At 28.1% G+C, this 7876-nt stretch overlaps 1 protein-coding gene across 3 annotated transcripts in view; it reads right to left on the reverse strand.

Annotated features, from left to right (window-relative positions):
- Positions 1-7876, reverse strand: part of LOC107071566 (ADP-ribosylarginine hydrolase CG3568) — a 58225-nt gene that overhangs the window by 17467 nt on the left and 32882 nt on the right. The gene's annotated exons all lie outside the window — the stretch shown is intronic.

The raw sequence follows: 7876 nt of genomic DNA on the forward strand, positions 1-7876 counted from the left end.
TTTGTAGAACAAATAAGCTGTGATATTTATATATGTGATAGGTAAAATAATGAAAGTTGGTTGAATAAATTTCGAAACAATGTTAGAACGTGAGAAAAGTTAATTATAAAGATAGTTTTCATATTTTTGTATTCACAAAGTGTTGGAATATTACGTTACAGTACGTTTCTGTGTTTATTAAAGTTAGTTTCAGAGATATCATATTCTCGTAAAAAGAAAAAAGTATATAATATTAGTATAAAGAAAAATATAATAATAATAATAATAATAATAATTTAATTTTTCAACTTTCGTATAATATTTCGAGGAAATAATTAGAAATTGTCGGTGAGACGAGCAACTGTAATAGTATAGGTATTAATTATGGATGAGCGGTTTATAATTGCTCCTTCTTTTTCTATTTCTACGTGCACCGGAGTTAAAAGCTTTAAAACAAGATGAAAGAATAAAGATGAAATAAGAAGAAGAAGAAAAAAAAAGATAGATAGATAGATAGATAGATGTATAAAAAGAGAAAAGGTTAAGTTATCTTTCCAAAGGATTCTCATGTTGAATGCTTTGCTTGTTTGGTTGTTTATTCGTTCGTTTAATTCGACTCCGTTTCGTTCTTTTAATAGCAATCGATTGATTATTTAATTCGATAGAATACATTTATACATAAATAGAAATACATGGACTTAACGAACGTTCCAATACTCGAAAAATAATTTTTATCGGGTCAATTATTTCTTCGTAAGTTGTTTATCATACATTTTCATGTGTTAGTGAGAAAGAATTGATCGTTAACATGTCATGTATATATATATATCTGTGTTAATACAAATGTATACACATTTACACTTGCATATATGTATATTTTTAACAATATTTCATATAAATATTTATGCTACCCTTCTATCTTTTTCTTGAAGTTTTAAATATCATAATTGAATGCAACGTCTTATCAACCATCACCATGTTTTCCACTTACTGCACTCTTTCAAGTTAACGTTTATTAAATAATACACACATTTTAATATTTTAACACATAACAAATTTTATTTTGCATAATTCTAAATATTGATTAGTATTCAAAATAATCTATTTTTTGTTTCATTTGTTGTTTGATTTGCAATAAATTTCGATCCCATTTCGAACGTTGCCCCTGTATGAATGATTAAAAAAATCGTACAATTATCGATCGAGTTCATTCATAATATCCTTGATTCATTGAAATTGTCAACGTGACACACTCACGCACACTCACAGATACACACACGTTACTATTCGTGTACGCACAACGATATTTCCTATGTATTGTAAATTTCCCGCCAATTCTAATTCATTGAAGGAATTCCCCGAACAATGGTACGTGTCACGTACAATAGATGGCACTAACTGTCCGTACTTTTTATTGGATCGATAAAAGAGAGACCGACAATGATCGTAGACATAATTGAAACATATTCAAAATAGGGGAGGGTTTTTGTTTTATTTACAATTTTTTTTTCCACTCTGTGCAAAGGATCCTACTTATTTTATTTTTTATATTTTTTGGATTAAAAAATATGTATGACTTTCTTGATACAACATTATTATTATTATGTACAATCCTCGACTTAAGAAGCATCCGTAAATGAAAGGAAACGTTTCATAAGAAAAAGTAAAAAAAATAAAAAAAAAAAAAGATGAAAATATGGGAAGTGGAATTTGGATTACCCACTCTTTGCCAATGATACTCTTTCTTTTTGTTGAAAGAAAAGGATCAAAAATGTCATTCGTTAGCATAATCTTTTCTCTTGCAACAAATCCCAAAGAAGACTACGACGATTATTTGAATATTCACAAACAAAAATATCACTTTAATATGAAACTAACCTAAAAAATATAATATTCAAGATTACTTTATTTACTTTTAACCATTAACCATTAACCATTTTTTGTTTAATTATTTATTTATATTATTAGAGAGACGGAAAAGTAATGGCGTGGTTACTACGCATGTCAAATTATTTCCAATATTTTAATTTAAAAAATTGATTGTATGATGATTTTTATCTACCAGATAAAAAAAGGTTGTTGATAATTTAGTTAATTAATTTAATTATTGATTAATAATAAAAACTTTTTTGTTTGAATTTTGTGGTTAGAAATCGACATTACTTTACAGTCCTCCACCTCTAATATATTTTTAATTTTTGTTTATTATATATTATATATAATTAATAAAATTAATAATTTATATATTTTAATTAACATAAATAATATAATATAATATAAATAATTGTTATTTAATAATTTATTAAATAATATATTAAAATTAAATATAAATATAAATAAAAAAAAAAGTAAACAAATGGTTAATAATATTAATAGTTTATAATTTCAACAAAAATCGTAAAGAGTATCATTGCTCGATGGAAACCACGAGAAGGTGGTGGGTTTGCTTCCATCGGGAGGGGATTGAGGATTCAGGGTAGATGGGGTAAGATTGGGGTGAGAAATCTTCTTGACAGGAAAAGGTATTAAGGATAAAAAGAAAGAAAGAAAGAAGGTTGAGTAAAGGGTAGGGGATTCGGAGAATGGGGAAACAAAAATGGGAAAAACGGGGATAAGCTTTGAAAGACGTGAAACGACGATGGTGTTAGTGGTGATGGTGGTGGTGGTGGTGGTGGTGGTGCAGGAGATGTCACGATCTTGACAGGTTTTTTCTCTTGCTGCTTGGCTTCAGGAATCGTTTTATGCATATCCTACGAAAGAGAACATTCGGGTTTGGTTTGGTTTTTTTTTCTTACTTTTTTTTTTTGTCTTTCGAATATAACCGGAGAGTAATACTAAAAGAATATAATATAACAAACGTCGAGAGGATTTTTACGATCGATTTGGGTAACTCCAACCCCTCAACCCCATCCTCAACCATTCTAGAGATATTTTTCAAGGAATGAAACGTCGATTCGTTTTTATATAAGGATTAAATGATATTTATGCTATTTTCTTTTTTTTTCTAACCATCCACCTTCCAAAACTAAACCCAAATAAAAAAAAATGATAACATAAATGTACTACACAAGCTCACCTTCCCCCCTCTCCCCCCCCCACTCGTACTTTAGCACTTTAACAACAAGAGTAATAATAACAATACCCGTTTGAACACACATCACAGGGTAGCTTTTAATTAGAGATACTGTTTTCGCGCGATTCAATTATCCGTATTAGTTATCTGCGTAGACACTAACTTTCCCAAACTAGTATATGTGGGGGATATCAGGTTGGCGTATTTCTAAAGCGACACTAATTAAAGTACGATATTTCCCTATCGTAGGGACGAGCAACGAAACGTCAACTAAAACGAGTCAACAGAGATACAAAATATCTTCCTTCATCTTTCGTTAAACGAAAAAGTGAGTGAGAGAGACAGAGAGAGAGAGAGAGAGAGAGATAGTTTGTGTAATATCCTATACATTATATGTATGTATATATATATATGTAAATATATTATGTACTCGATCAAGAATTTACATTATCATACGATTAAATCGTTCATCGATTTTTCAAGCACGATTTAATTAACTTTTTTTTTCTTTCCTTGCTTCACATTTTTGCTTCGAACGATGCTCATCTCTCTTTTCTTTTTTTTTTAATCTGTTTATTATTTGTTTTTTTTTTTAATATTAAATCGTTGAAAATGTAATCTCGTAATTGTGTTGTTTTGTAGTTAGTTATTTTTAGTAAAGTCAGTTACTTTTAATCAAAATTACTAAGAATGTTATATAGGTTATGTTTGTATTGAAACATGATCATTCTATATGTATTCTAAAACGAACGTTTAACAAAACTACTCGAGTTTAAGTATATAAACATCAGTTCTATTGAAACTTTAATAGTATCGTGATATATATATTTTAGGTTAAAGTTTAACAGAAACGTGTTCTTCTCTAACCAATGTGGAAGCCATATTGAATTTTTTTTCACTCTAAAATACTGCTTTAATATTAAAGGTTATTTTTTTAATCATTCCTAAAGTTAGTTACTTTAATTTAAATTAATATAAATAACATATAAGTTATTTTTGTTGTATTAAATCATCACATCATTCGTTTTAATTTAATAATTACTAAAGTTAATTACTTTATCATTATATTTTAGACTAAACGTATTCTCTGATTAATGGTTGCCATATTGAATTTTTTTCCCTAGGATATTACTTCATCATTGAAGGTTATTTTTAAATTATTCCTAAAGTTAGTTACTTCAATTTAAATTATCCCTTTGTATTAAATCATCACGTTTCTTTTTATTTTAATAATTACTAAAATTAATTACTTTAATTTTTATTACTAGGATTACTATATAAGGTTAGAATTGTATTAAATCATGATGATTGTTTATGTATCTACAAAATATTTAACAAAACAACTCGATCAATTGTACAAACATCAGTTCTATTAAAACTTCAATAGTATCGTCATATTTTAGGTTAAAAGTATTCTCTGATTAATCGTAGCCATATTGAATTTTTTTTCCCCTAGATTACTGTCTTATCATTAAAGGTTATTTTTAAATTATTCCTAAAGTTGGTTACTTTAATTTAAATTCGTATAAATAACTGATAACTAGTCCTTGTTGTATTAAATCATCGTCATTGATTTTATTTTTAAAAAATTACTAAAGTTAGTAACTTGAATCTAGATTACTATGAATAACAGATAAGTTATAATTGTATTAAATCATGATGATTGTTTATGAATCTACAAAACGTTTAACAAAACTATTCGACCTCAACTATATAAACGTCAGTTAAACTGAAACTTCAATAACATCGTGATACTTTAAATTAAAGTTTAACAGAAACGTGTTCTCAAAACCAATGAAAAGCCATATTGAATTTTTCCTTTTTTTTTCTTCCCTAGGATATTGCTTTGTCAATAAAGGTATTATTTCTATCGTACAATCGTCGAAAATACGATTGTAAATTTGTTTGCTTTTTTCTTTTCTTTTTCTTTTTCGTTATTATATCCTTCATTAATATCAGACGAGTTGAGAATACAAAGAGAGGATATATTCTCGGATATTTTTTTGTTAGAATTCTTAGATGGAAAAAATACGTGACTTAAAAAAGAAAAGATCTTACAATGGGCAACGATAAACTCCCTAGAACATATTGGAAAAAATTATCACCTAAATTCTTAGAATTCTATAAAGAATAATATCATTGGTTCAGAAAATGAAAAAAAGAAAAAAACAAAACAATTCTTGAGGTGTGGAAAAATTTATTTATTTCATTCTAGTTCTTTTTATATTCCAAACCTAACCTAATATATAAATATATAAATAATAGAAGGAATATATAAATAAATAGAATAAGATAAAAACTAGGTTAGGTTTATTATTATATTAATCTAATTAATATTATAATATATTATTAATATTAATAACAACTTTATATTCTAACCTATAAATGTGTATATTGTATTTAATTGAATATATAAATAAATGGAATAATATAAAAGTTAGATTAGATTCATTATAATACTAATAATCTTGTATTCTAACCTACAAACGTGTAAATTTGATTTCATTGAGTATTCGAAACAAGTAATATGTTTGTATTGATGAATTAAATTGAAACGTTATCGTTTCCTAGCGGTATGCAATCAAAGGAAGCCTAATTTATCTATTCCTCTTCTTCGAAGAACCTGCAGGTATCCGCAGGATTTGAGATAGAAGGGTTCAGGTGGTGTTAGGGTGGGAGGAAAAGAGAGGTATATGGATATAGCACTGACTAAAGTCGATCGATCGGCGTGTACCCATTCGTTACAGGTAATGGAGGCAACACAATTATCAGAAAATCCAGTTAGCAGGTAGCTTTCGATCTCATTAAGCTGTAGCAACGTTTCCATTGACGTACCTTGGAAGAAGGTATTATTATCAGACACGTTATCGGTAACTTAACGCGCCTTTAGTCTAACGTTTTATAACATTACCAATTATTTGAACTTACTTTTATCACCTTACGAGAGTAACCAAAATAATATCATCGATTTTTCAATCATTTTTCTTCAATATTTAACTAGAATTAATGTATTTGAATGTTATAGGCGTATATATGCGTCCAACGAAAATAATCCGTATAGAGTAAGGATATTTGAAACTTTTCAATTTTATTTGTCTACCTACAAACTTGCCTCGTACTCAAATTTTGTTTCTAGTTTTGGGTTTGTTTTTGATTTTGGGATAAACTAATAGCACATTTCTATTTTAAATCCCGAAGATTCGTGTATTTCTCTGTTTCCTTTGGAGACTTTTAATTCGTGGACTAGTATTCATAATGGCGGATCGCCATTTGCAGTCGGCCATATTGTTTTTCTTTAAATCACATCAGATTTGTAATCAACGATCTACAAAACTTTGAAATGCTATTGTTCAATCAAACAAATAACTCGTTTTCAAGATTTGTGAACATTCTTATATCGTTTAATTTGTTTATTTTGTTTTTCTTTTCTTTTTGTAAGATGTCAAAGGGGTGACGATGAGTATAGGAAGATTCGTGGTAAGAGGTTAGGTTAATTTCCGTAGGTCGTACATCTTCCGCGCTAATTATTATTTCAAGTAGAAGGAAGTCAACGTTATCCGGTAAACTACATTATACTTGTGATGATAGTTTATCGTGCCAACCTAAATTACTGTACTTTAGAAATACATGTGTAATACCCCACTTACAACTATTAATTGCAAAAACCTCTTTAATGTTGTAACTTTCAAAACTTTTAACGATATAGAAAGAGAGAGAGAGAGAGAGAGAGAGAGAGAGTAACATTTATCAAGAAAATTAACGAAGTTTTAATTTAAATTGTTTAAATAATAAATCCAATATATATTATAAACAATAAAAAAAACAATGTTTAACAACGTGTTAGCCGTTAATTCAAACGGCGAGGTTAATATTGAAAAAATTAGCACGGACAAAATTCGTATAAGAAATCCAGGATACGTGGGAGGGATTTAGGAGAGGGAGTGGGGGAAGGAGAAGAGAAAGGGGTGGGGGTAAGTGCTATTTCTATCAGTTGACAACGGAAGTGAGCTATTTGCGGAGGTCAGTTCAGGTACGAATTGATCGATCGTTGGTTACGTGTTAGAACAGTGAACCCCCACCTCCACAAAAATTCGTTTTTTGGAAAGTTAATATCCCCTTTTTTTTATTTTTTTTTTTTATTTGCAAATATCCTTTGATCCCCAAAATACGATCGTAAATCCTTTCGACGTGTTTCTTTTTTTTTTTTTTTGAATATTCCATTGGTCTTACCATTTTCATCGAAATCAGTTCAGTCAGAATCGGACGGGGGTTGGTTGGTTGGTTTCCTTTTGAGATTTGTATTTTTTTTTTTTTTTTATTGGAGGATGTTGATCAGACGGAAACTCACATACACACAAGTAAACACATATACGGAGATTTACAGGACTGTTGCTCCTTGCCGAGGAATAATTTTGTTTCATTTTTCTTTCTTATATTGAGTTTTTGTTTTTGTTTTGTTTTTATTTGTTTGATTTGTTTTAGCTTTTGTTATCTAAAAATGTATCTAAAAAATTTATTATTAAAGCAGGATACTTTGCATAAGCGATATATAGATATATAGATATATAGATATATAGATATAAACAAAGCAGATTTAAATATAAACACACAAATGAAATATGTAATAAAATACGACAAAGAGTTTTATGTTTGGTTTGTTAATAATTAAATATTATTATTTAAATGTTAATTATTATATTGCTACAAAAGTGTCAAATAAAATACGACAAGAGTTTTTGTTTTATTTTATTATTAAATTGTTAATTGTTAATTTTAGTTTGTTAGAAAATAATATAAAACCATCGTGCAAAAGTAACAAAAAAA

The sequence above is a fragment of the Polistes dominula genome, unplaced genomic scaffold, assembly GCF_049000335.1.
Source record: "Polistes dominula isolate Pdom_NZ unplaced genomic scaffold, Pdom_raw_medaka contig_84, whole genome shotgun sequence".
In the NCBI taxonomy this organism is placed as follows: Eukaryota; Metazoa; Arthropoda; class Insecta; order Hymenoptera; family Vespidae; genus Polistes; species Polistes dominula.